The following is a 12810-nucleotide window of genomic DNA, read 5'->3' as shown; positions in this document are numbered from 1 at the left end:
ATTTTATGGTCATATTTATTATGTAAATAATTGGGAATGTTAACTTGGTTAATGGCTCCTATGAAAAGCACCAGTTTGGTATGTTGCTAGATTCCTTTTCAATACAGAAGATTTTAGTTTAAGACCTATAAAACAAAATTAGATTTACTAACTAAATATAAACAAAACTACCAAATCGATAAGATTTAAATTAGCACTACCATGCAAGGGTGTTTGGCTGTAACAAAATTGCTGTGTATAATCTGCTGAGCTCAGGTTACATTGAGTTCAGCATGTACTGCTAGTAGCTGTGTGAAGATGTTTCAAATCCCCCACATGATTTTTCTTTGCTGAATTCATAGAAAACTTTCTGTCTCAAGATTTGACTTCAAAGAAATTAAAATACTCATCTTAACACAAATGTAAGCACAAATGGAAAATTAAACAGCAATTTCAGATTTTCATCAAAATGAAAGCATGAAATTAGAAAATTTCATGAATGTTTTATGGACATTTATATACATTCTTGGTCTCTGGGACCCCCAGTTTGAAGAAGAATTTAGCCACGATAGATTGTTTTCCTAGCTGTCTCCGACCTTAGGTTTCAGAATTGTCTTCTTTTCTTTTTTAATGAAATTCCTTGTGTAAAGTAAAGTTCTCATTTTGTCACAGCCTTAAAATTTCTTTTCTTCACTGTCTTTTATCCTGCAATATTGTATTATTTCTTCCGTTTTCTTTGCTTATGTAGGTACAACAGCCAATAACTGAATAATCTTGTTAGTGAAACCTTTTTGGGTAACTCATTGTTAAGTTGGTGCTTGTGACTGTGTAAGGCTGGCTGTTAGAAAGTATCTTCTTGATATCAAATCCTTTTCTTTGAGGGAATAAGGAGTTGGGTAGAGCAAGAATTGCAGAGAAGGGAGCCTGGCAGAGGAAGTGGTGATAGCAGCAACCTGGGAGAGCGGAGGCCTTGAATTCAGAATGACCTGGATTCAGTTGGTATTTCTTCCTCTTGCTTTAACTTGAGTAAATTGCTTAACTTCTTTTTTAGTTTCCTCATCTGCAAAATGGATTTTTAAGAGACGAGGTCTTGCTCTGTCACCCAGGCTGGAGTGTGATGGCACAAACATAGCTCACTGCAGCCTCAACCTCCCAGGCTCAAGTAATCCTCCAGCCTCAGCCCCTCAAGTAGCTGGGACTGCAGGCACGCACCACCACACCTGGCTAATTTTTGTATTTTTTGTAGAGACGGTGTTTTGCCTTGTTTCCCAGGCTGGTCTCGAATTCCTGAGCCCAGTAATCCTCCTGCCTCAGCCTCCCGAAGTGCTGGGATTACAGACATAAGCCACTGCGCCCGACCAGCATGTAAAATTTATAGCAGGGGAACTGACATCTATTTCATAACAAAAGGTAGCTCCTGTTGTTCTGTATGCTTAGGGTATTGGAATGCTCATCTTGAGATCTATCCCGTTTTATTTATGTTTTGTACGTTAGATATGTTATCAATAAATTCTGGCTTCACAACTAAGTCAGAAGGCCCTTTCACACCATTTTGTGTACACAGTGCCCTTCCATGATGTGGAGGTTGAATAGCAATTGGTTAAGATAGGATAGTGAGGCCCAAGTTTTAATGATATATTTGTTCCTGGGTTCATAGAAACTCCGTTAGTCATGATGACTGGGAGAAGTCCTGTCATCAGTAAAAGTACTAATCTCTTTGAGCCTTAGATTTCCATCTGTGAAACTCAGTAGTTGAAACTTGATTTCTAAGTTTGCGCTAGATCTCAATTTTTTTCCCAAAATGGTAGTGTTGCTATAGGATTCAGTTTTCTCCAGTATTCCTCAATGTTTTTGTTAGAACCCAGGCACCTAGTAAAATGAAAAATCCCGTTTTTAGTTTTTTAGGAAGATGACAAACTCTGTAGTCCCACACAGTAGGGGCACATTTCTTATGCAATCTGTTTTCTGATAACATTTCTTCTGAGTGACATTTGGATCCATGGGGGGGGGGGGGGTGACTCAGTAAAATACAGAAAGTTGATTAAAATGTGGCTAGGGCCGGGCACGGTGGCTCAAACCTGTAATCCCAGCACTTTGGGAGGCCGAGACAGGTGGATCACGAGGTCAGGAGATCGAGACCATCCTGGCTAACACAGTGAAACTCCGTCTCTACTAAAAAATACAAAAAAAAAACTAGCCGGGCGAGGTGGCGGGTGCCTGTAGTCCCAGCTACTCGGGAGGCTGAGGCAGGAGAATGGCGTGAACCCGAGAGGAGGAGCTTGCAGTGAGCTGAGATCCGGCCACTGCACTCCAGCCTGGGTGACAGAGCAAGACTCCGTCTCAAAAAACAAACAAACAAACAAACAAACAAACAAACAAAATGTGGCTAGGTACTAACTGCTCCACAGGTAAGTTCTTCACTGTCGTGCACAGTGAGATGCAAAGCTTTTCTCTTAGTCTGGTGCTAGCTTTTGGAATACTACATTCTTTCTACAACTCTGTAAAATATTGACATACTTAATCACATAATACATAATTATAATTTGAGTCAGAAAATAAACTTATTTTTGTTTCATTAAAACATTATGGCTATGAATACCTGTTATACACACTTGTGAGCTGTTTTCAACTGTTTTTATTTTTAAAATACTCTTCATTTGGTGCTTGCTATCCCTTGTTTTGGTGGGTTGGTGCTGCCTAGCAGGCAGGCAGAGCAGTAAAAATACAGGTCCTGTGCTCGGGCAGTCCCGGGTTTGACATCCAGGTCCGTTGTAAGTTTTTCAACTTTAGATAAATTGTGTCACCTTACTGTCTTCCTTTTTAAGGAGACACCTCCTCTCCTGCCCTCCTACATGCTTTGTGTGCATTTTAAAAAATTAATGTTCTCTTTATTGTGTTGAAATAATGATTTTATCTTAATGCGGTCATGTTCTGTTGATAGATTTGACCTCTCTGTAGGAGGTGGGAATTGACAGTAACCATCATTTGGGGAAGGGTGCCTTTGGTGGCACGTTTGTGCTGGTTCTTCTGAGGCTGTCTTTGAGGGTACTTCAGGTATAGGGGGTTAAAGACTGCCCCTGCACTTTGTAGATATATGTATATAATGTTAATGTTGGCTGGGCATGGTGGGTCATGCCTGTAAAACCAGCACTTTAGGAGGCCTAGGTGGGAAGATCACTTGAGGCCAGGAGTTCCAAGTCCAGCTTGAGCAACATAGCAAAACCCTGTCTCTGCAAAAAAAAAAAAAAAGAATGAATAAATAGATATGAAAATCAGCCAGGTGTGGTGGTGCATGCCTATAGTCCTAGCTACTCAGGAGGCTGAGGTGGGTAGATCAACTGAGCCCAGGAGGTCGAGGCTGCAGTGAGCTGTAATTGTGCCACAGCACTCCAGCCTGAGCAACAGAGCAAAACCCTGTCTCAAAAAAAAAAAAGAAAAAAAAAAAAAAGCTAGTTACTTCTGGTTCACTTTCTTTTCTTACCCCGTGGTCTTAAAATATTGTGCATGTAGTCACCAGGCGCAGTTGCTCACATCTGTAATTCCAGCACTTTGAGAGGCCAAGGCGGATGGATCACGAGCTCAGGAGTTCAAGAACAGCCTGGCCAAGATGATGAAACCCCGTCTCTACTTAAAAAAAAAACAAAAACAAAAAACACCAACAAAAAAATTAGCCAGGCGTGGTGGCGGGCACCTGTAATCCCAGCCACTCAGAAGGCTGAAGCAGAGAATTGCTTGAACCTGGGAGGCGGAGGTAGCAGTGAGCTGAAGTCATGTCACTGCACTCCAGCCTGGGTGACAGTGCGAGACTCGTCTTAAAAAAAAAAAAAATTATGCATATAGTCATGCATCACCTAAATGCATTCTGAGTATTGCATAATTAGGCAAGAGTATACTCACACAAACCTAGATGGTCTAGCCTGCTACATATCTAGGCTATCTGATGAAACCCATTGTTTCTAGGCTACAAACCTGTGTAGCATGTTACTATACTGAATACCGTGGGCAGTTGTAACACAATGGGAAATATTTGTGTATGTAAACATGTCTAAATATAAAGAAGGTGCAGTAAAAATATGATATAATATTACAGGACCACCATGGGATATGCAGTGTGTCATTGACAAATGTTGTTATGTATTGCATGACTGTATATTATACAGAGTCTTGAAGTGTTTTATAGGCTCGTCTGTATTGTACCCAAGGGATATAAAAGGAAGGATTCTAGGCTCAGTTGTGTCAGAGTGGTCATTGCAACAGTAATTAGGGGAAACAAGCTAAGGAGAAGATGAATTTCTGAGGGGAGTTTATAATCTAAAAATTATCCACACTATTGGCAGAAAAACAATAAAAATTCTACTTATGGTGTGTTGGGGCCTTTTTATTTGAGGTGGGAGTGGATCGGTTGTTAGGGTGGCATGCTCTGCTCTTGTCTTGGTGGGGAACTATCCCTGAGCCTTTTACCTCTGTTTAAGAAAGATTAATTTCTGCCCAAGAACTTATCTTTTTTTCCCCCTGTAATTCTGTTAAAGACTGTTGTCAGTTTTTTGGCAAAGCACCCTAATAAAAGCCCTAGGACTTCTGCAGTTGTTTAAAAATTAGTAGTCCAGCAGCAGGTTATTGTCTTACCCAAAGATGATGCAACCTCATCCTTGCCCTCAAACAGCTCACCGTCTAGAGGAGAAGATAAGTTTTAGTATAAGGTAATGACAGCAATCATTTGTACATGCTGTATCCAAGTCCTTATTTCCTTTTCACATGTCAACACTTCAGCCTTCTCTAGATTGATTTATATCTTTATCTCTCCATTGAAAGTGTCCTTATAAAGGACACCAGTAATTTCTGGTTGCCACATCAAGTAGAAATCTTAATTCCCAGTGTCATTGAACAATGTTGACCACCCTCTCCTTGGAATTATCTCCTCTGGAATTTTATAGTACTTGTCTTTGCTGGTCTTCCTCTTGTCTTTTAGGTAATTTCTTCTCATTTTCCTTGGTCAATTCCTTTTCTACATAGTTTTTACCTGTAGAAATTCCTCAAGACTTAGTTCCAGTCTGCCACCCTCCTTTCTTTATATTTTCTGCCAAAGAAATCTTAACCATTCTTTCAACTACAGATATAAGATAATTGGTTTTTTAGGTCTATCTCTGGGCAAGAATACTAGTCTTTAGAGAATTGCTGTTTTTTTAATAGTTTTATTGCCTCTGACCGTGGTAGGCAAGAGACAAGATGGAAAGGAATGGGCATAATGAGATCCATGAGTGTGATGGATATATTATTTTTCACTGTGTCATACATGTAAATTGTGGATGTGTATGTAACTGTAGCTTAAGAATTTTTAAACTGATATATTTTTTCTATATATCTGTTATAATTATGGCCTATGAAGTTTTTTACATTTAGTAAGGATGAAAATTTATTCAATTGTATATCTAAATCTCTACTTGTTTAACTTATGACTAATTGTACTTTCTGAAGCTTTTTATTAAACTGAGTTAAAATAACAAAAGAACATCTTATGACTGACTTTCAGTTAACTTTAAGCACTGGTTTTATTAACCTAAAAATTTTTCTGTATTAATTTGTATACCTTAATAGGCAAAATGAATAGTTGGAAAGAATAATTAGGAGGTTAGTTAATGTTTACCCATAAGTTATCAGGGCTAAATGTTATTTTAAGGAAGTTTTGCCGTGATACTGTTGACCTTACAGAGGACTTTGGAAAATGAAAATTACCTTTAAACATTTCATTAGTTAAGAGTTATTGTCTGCAGTGGAGGTATAGTCTTTTAAACAGAGAAAGAAATCATGAGCTTGTCTGCAGTATATATAGAAGTTAATCAATTCATTTATAAATTATTCTTCTGAGGTCTAGATGCTTATTTTTAGCACCATCAAACTTATTGGGGAACAATTTTACTTTGCATGTCTAGTCCTCATTCTTTATATTATTAAGTCTTCTGCGTGAAACTTTGGAATTTTACTATTAAAATTCATATGAAGGCTATATATTAGGACACGTTTGCATCACAAATATATGTAATATATTTGTATAATAACAATATCATGTTCAATAATCTGAAATAGTTTTCAAAGGTAAGTCTTGAAAGTATGACTGTTTCTTCTTGGGATTATATGCTATGAAACGTGACTTAAAGGTGTTTTTTATGTTTGAGAGTTTGTGCTTTTAAGCAAAAGGGAAAAATAAATTTTGTATTAATCATACATTATGGGTGTACACTATGGGTATATATTCACATGTGCTTGACTGGAACTATTGAAAAATCTTAAGTAATTTGAGCAGTCCTTCCTTAGCTTTTTCTTCTGTTCCCCGTGCATTCTCTTTTTTCCTGCCAATCTGTCTGGCTGGCTTGATTAGGGTGGTGCTGGCTGTCCCGAAACATGAAGTGTGATAGTTGTCGGGCTGGCCTTTTGTTTAGTCATCTCTTTACAACAGCCTGTTCCATGTTTTCAGTTGTCCATAAAAAAGACTTGGTTGTTTTGGGTTGACAAACATACCTTTCTTTTCTTTTCTTTTTTTTTGAGAAAGGGCTTACTCTGTCACCTAGGCTGGAATGCAGTGGCGCGATCACGACTCACTGCAGCCTTGACATCCATAGCCTCAGGTGATCCTCCCATCCCAGCCTCATGAGTATCTGAGACTATAGCTGTGCGCCACCATGCCCAGCTAATTTTTTTGTATTTTTTGGAGATAGGGTTTCACCTTGTTGCCCCAGGCTGGATTCGAACTCCTGGACTCAAGTGGTATGCCTGCCCAAGCCTCCCAAAGGGTTGGAAATACAGGTGTGAGCCACCATGCCCTGTGACAGACATATCTTTATTTACATACTAGCTCTATTATCCTTTGATTGTTAGCAACTTTGAGAAAATTGTGAGGCCTGCATTTGGGCTGAGAAAATAATAATGCCAAGATTTATTAACAGTGTCTGCCAAAGGTGCAGGATGTAGGGAATACCCTTTGCTGGTCTTGTTAGTACTATACCAGAAACCTCAAGAAGGCAGTTTTCAGGTTGGTTACATTTCTGCCATTTGCTTTTTCAAATAAAGTTGGCAAAAATAGCATTATCAAAACAGTGACCTTCTGTAACAGCCTAGTGGATAAGATCGTGTATAAACTCCAGAGTCAGACTCTTGTGGGTTAGAACCCAAACTTTTACTAGTGCATCAGCTCTCTGGCTTTAGACAGTTCTTTACTCTCCAGTTAGGTTTCTGTATCTATAACGTGGACATGATAGTAACAGGGCCTACCCTCATAGGATTGTTATGAAGATTAAATTAGGTAACACACATAAAGTTCTCCACTCAGTGCTCTCACAGAATAAGCATTCAATAAATGCTATTCATGCTATTGTTACATTGTTGTTAAGCCAAAAAAAGTATGGCACATCTCTTATTATAGTAGTTATAAATTAAAATGTTCTTTTAGCCAGTATTACAGCTGTCATTTCATTTTCTTCCCAGTTTACATTGCTTCCTCTGGGTCTGTTTCTACCCATTCATTTAAAAAATAAATAAAATGAAATATTGAGCATATCTTCTCCAGTTCTCCCCCACGCCCTACTATCAACCTACACGGCTCTAATGCTGCCAGCTGTCTTTTTATGTGTGGTGTAGATTCAGTTCTGACTTCATTTTTTGACTCAGACTAGTGAGGTGTTACTCCACCTGCTAGTTGATGCTCTACTTGGCAGGTGTTCACACCACCATATGCAGCTAGAACTACCTTTACCCTTAGATCTCCTACTCACGTGGAAACTGTAGCTATCACACAAGAAAGAGCAAGGATACACTGGTGCATTTGTGAAAAATCACTAAAATATTTTTTAACATTAAATTTCTTTTTGCTTTTTAAAAATTGAGGTGTAATTTGCAGACCATAAAATGCACCCATTTTAAGTGTACTAAAGCAGGAGTTTCAGTACATTTTTACAGTCATATATATCTTGTGTCTGTTATTCATCTTTCTTTAGGACACAGTTCAGTTTTAGAACAATTTTATCACCCCACAGAGTTATCTTGTGTCCATTTTTAGTCAGTTTCCATTTCCATATCCTGACACTGGAAACTGTCAACCTGCTTTCTGTCTTTATAGGTTTACTTTTTCTAGAAATTTCAAATAAATGGAATCATACAATACAGTAGATGTTGTATTTGTGTTAGTCTTCTTTCATTTAGCATAATGTTTTTGAGGTTCATTTGTGTTGTTCACATATTGATAATTCATTCCCCTTTGTTGAGTGGTATTCCATTGTATGGATGTACCGCATTTAAGAAAATCCCTTGATAAATATTTGTATTCTTTCCAGTTTTTGGCTATTGTGGACAATAACTGCTGTGAACATTTCCATTCAGTTCTTTGTATGGACATCTCTTCCCCAAAAGAAATGAAAACATCAGGGATAAAATTGCATTGTGTAGTGAGAAACTTCCAAACTTTGTTCCCAAATGGCTGTACTATTGCATTTTCTCCCAGCAGTGGATTTAAAGGGGTTCTGATTTCTTCATATCCTTGTCAACACTTTGGATAATTTTACTGGTTGTGTAGAATATTTCATTGTGGTTTCAATTTCCATTTTCCTAATAACTAATGATGTTGAGTATTTTTTCATGTACTTTTCCTTATTGTATGTCTCATGGTTAGTTACAAAATATTTTGCCCATTTAAAAATAATTGAATTATTTGTCCTATTATTAAGTTCTAAGAGATCTTTATATATTCTAGATACATGCCTTTTATCAAATAATGTAACTCCTTATGTAATATATTCTAGGTATATGTCCTTTATCCAATAATTATTTTGCAGATATCCCCCAAATTACCCCTACTCCTTCCCTTGAAACACATTCTTAGAGGGGCTTTGTGAAAACTCTCAGGACAGACCAGTAACAAGATGCTTCTTTATAACAGAGCTTTTATTACCTGCATTTTTGCTTTAAATGACAACTAGTTTCTCTTAATAACTTACAAAATAGTTTGTAATTCTGTTTTTATGGAAGTATTTTATTCCTTTTGTTTAAAATGTTACACCAAGGTATCTGGATGTTTGGAAATTTCAGTATCTTTGTATCTCCTAAACATCTTTCTTTTTTTTTCTTTTTCTTTTTTCTTTTTTTTTTTTTTTTTGAGATGGAGTCTCGCTCTGTCGCCCAGGCTGGAGTGCAGTGGCGTGATCTTGGCTCACTGCAAGCTCCACCTCCCGGGTTCGCGCCATTCTCCTGCCTCAGCCTCCCGAGTAGCTGGGACTACAGGCGCCCGCCACCACGCCTGGCTAATTTTTTAGTATTTTAGTAGAGACAGAGTTTCACCGTGTTAGCCAGGATGGTCTCGATCTCCTGACCTCATGATCCTCCCGCCTCAGCCTCCCAAAGTGCTGGGATTACACGTGTGAGCCACTGCGCCTGGCCAACATCTTTCTTTAGCATGGGTGCATTGACACTTTTGCGTCATGTTATAGTAGCTTATTAATAAAAGTTTACTGAATAGTATAGAGCCAACAGTAATCATTTAATCTCATTCCTACTAATATCACAAGTTTCAGCTCATGATTGTTGCATAATATGATGTCCTTGAGCAAATTAGTTGTTGGTATAGAATTATAATGGGCTTAAGTAGGCCAGCATAATGAATGCATTTATCCCAATAGTGCTAGAAAGAATTGATGACTCCTATTACATAAGTTTATTGCACACTATTCACTGACTGCCACATGAGTATAATCCATTCAGTTTATTTACTGTGATAACTTCTTATTTGCATATAGATTCTTTTTGTTTGTTTTTCATGAAGTATCTCTGATTAATACACTAGCTGCATTTCATTATATATGATGAGCTCAAGACTGGCCAGGTCTTGGTAAAAATCAAAATGCCATCTTTTTCTGTTTCTCTCCCCTGTAGACCTCTTAGATTATGAAATCAGATGTTTCTAGTGTCCAAGAAAAATAGTAATTTTGATATTAAATTGATGTTAACTTGTTTGTGCTATTGGATTCTATTTACTGTTTTAATGAGTAAAGGGCTCTTAAAGGAATTAGTAGTGCTTTAAGTTTTGATAATCCAAATTGTAAATTCTTACTGATGGATGTCATCTGAAGGAAGAAAAATCTAGTAGCTTAGTTGTAAAAACATTCCTTGGAGCTGATTAAATCTAGTAGTGTTTAATGTTTTTTTAAAAATTATTCTTAAAAAGAGATATTTTCAGTATCATTACCATTACCAATCAAGCCACTTGTCTTGAGTCCATAAAATATACAAAAGCAGTAAATATTAATATACATAAAATGCCTTAAGCACATACCCTTGTTTTCATATTCCTCATTTTGTTTCTTGGGAACAAGCTTAATTGGTGCAGTGGAAGAATCAGACGAAAAGCTGCAGGCTCGTTTACAGTGAAGCACTTTGTTCGCAAAGACACAGACTCTGAAGAAACTTTGCAAACAGTTGCCCTCATTATTGAAAATATTCAGTTCTTCCTTTTCTTTTTCCTCTTTTCTCTTGCAAATTATCTTGGTTATTATAACATGATTTTTACTGCCCAAAAAGGCTTTCCTTGCCTGGGCATGGTGGTTCACGCCTGTAATCCTGGCATTTTGAGAGGCCAAGGCAGGAAGGTCACTTGAGGCTGGGAGTTCGAGACCAGCCCAGGCAACTTAGCAAGACCCTACCACTACAAAAAATAAAACTTTAGCTGGGTGTGGTGGCATATGCCTGTAGTCCTAGCTACTTGGGAGGTCGGGGCGGGAGGATCACTTGATCCCAGGAGTTTGAGGTTGCAGTGAGCTGTGATAGTGCCACTGCATTCCAGCCTGGGTGACAGAACAAAACTTTTGTCTCTGAAGGGGGAAAAAAAAGATATTTCTTGAGATAACAAATTATTTAGTCATTCAGGCCTTTTGGTTCCATGTAGGTAAACTGTAAATCATGGTAAATTAAGATTAATATGTGAACTTTATTTATTCAGCACACATTTTCTGCCTGTTACAGTGTGCTGGGCATGGCCCTAGGAATGCAGCGTGGGAGTAGGTCACTAGGGCCTCCTGCTTTTACTCAGCTTTTTGTCTCATAGGGAAGGCTGGTGGTTAGACAAGCAGTTAAAAGTATAAGGCTGGCAACTGAGAAGTTGTAGGCACTTCATAATTCACAATGAAATGTAGCCTTATATATTTTACATTATCTTGTACAAATAAAAGTAATGCAGCAAGTCTACTTCTTGATTTACCTTGCAATTTAATAAGAGATGTTATTAATGAATATTACTTGTGTATTGATGGCAATTAACAAGTATTACTTGAAAATCAGTTATAAAAATCACATCTGCTCTAAGGAATCCAACAGGATTCTGCAGATTTTATTCATGTTTATTTGTTTGTTTATATTACAGATTTCTCTTGGATTTGGCTACACACTTATAGATCTTCTGCACTGTTTACAGGCACAGGTGAGTTAATGTTGAATTCTTCATATTGGATATTTTGATATTTAATTAAAATATTTTTAAATTCTATATGTAGTTTAGGAAAGTAATATGTAAATAAGATGATTATAAATAAAAACAATAAACTGTATGTTTGTCTGTATTTCATTTTTATTATGAAAGTTCCTTACAAATGTATTGGAAATAACATTTAAAGGTAAAATGCTCATATCTGTTTATCAGTGGTTACTATATCTATTTGGGATGAGTTTACATTATACCTATTGAATGAGTTGATTACAATTTATTCTAATTTCATAGCTTGACATAATGTTTATATTTATTTTTATGTGTAAAAATTTGAGTGGTAGTATTTCTCATTTCTTAGCAAACTAGCATAGAAGAGGAGAAAAGGAAAGTTACTACAGATTTTAGCAGCAAATCTCACTTACAGGGGTAGATATTATAAAATGCAATGAGCCAAACTTTCTTGTCCAACCTGTGTAAAATAGCTTCTCAAGCACTCCATATCACACAGCTGTAATTGATTTTTATCATAATATTTATGATCATGTGATATATTTTTATTTATTCTTTTCAACTTTCCCTACTAGCTTTGTGAACATCAGGACCATTTCTATCTTGTTTAAAACGGCATCCCTAACCCTTAGGATGGTGCCTGGTATACAGTAAAGACTAAATAAACATTTGTTAAAGTAATTATTGGGTAATAAACATTAAGAATATATTCATATTCAGAGATATTGAACTTTGTAAATACAAATAGAAATAGTTTCTTAAGCTTATTTCGTTTTTTCTTTTTGAGATGGAATCTCGCCCTTTCACCCAGGCTGGAGTGCAGTGGTGCAATCTTGGCTCACTGCAACCTCCGCCTCGTGGGTTCAAGCGATTCTCCTGCCTCAGTCTCATGAGTAGCTGGGATTACAGGTGCCCACCACTATGCACCACTAATTGTTTTTGTATTTTTAATAGAGACGGGGTTTCACCATGTTGGCCAGGCTGGTCTTGAGCGCCTGACCTCAAGTGATCTGCCTGCCTCAGCCTCCCAAAGTGCTTGGATTATAGGCGTGAGCCACCACGCCCAGACTCTTAAGCTTATTTCTAGATATGACATTAATTTATACCGTGAACTTTAGGTATATAGCTCTTAAATGTTATGAAAAATTAGCTGTATTAGATACTTTATATATCCAAATATGCTTAATCAGGGTAGAATTAAGAAGATAACTCTTCCAATTCCACATTTATTTTGTCACTGTCCCAGAAGGTACTTACAGTCAAGTAAAGAACAAACCCGAAGGAAGCGTGGCAGCTTCTTGTCTCCATACTGGATCATATTAACATATTAGATGTGTTCTGTGGTATATTTATAGAGAGCA

General features: G+C 37.3%; 1 protein-coding gene across 44 annotated transcripts in view; it reads left to right on the top strand.

Moving 5' to 3' along the window:
- NCOA2 (nuclear receptor coactivator 2) overlaps positions 1 to 12810 on the top strand; it is a 295480-nt gene that overhangs the window by 99306 nt on the left and 183364 nt on the right. For all 44 annotated transcript variants that reach the window (XM_045398369.2, XM_073998949.1, XM_073998954.1 and 41 more), the window contains one exon: positions 11378 to 11434. The gene's annotated coding sequence lies outside the window, so the exon portion shown is untranslated. The remainder of the gene's footprint in view (positions 1 to 11377; positions 11435 to 12810) is intronic.

This window comes from Macaca fascicularis, chromosome 8 (assembly GCF_037993035.2).
Source record: "Macaca fascicularis isolate 582-1 chromosome 8, T2T-MFA8v1.1".
NCBI lineage: Eukaryota > Metazoa > Chordata > Mammalia > Primates > Cercopithecidae > Macaca > Macaca fascicularis.
This window is presented reverse-complemented; position numbering and strand designations above follow the sequence as displayed.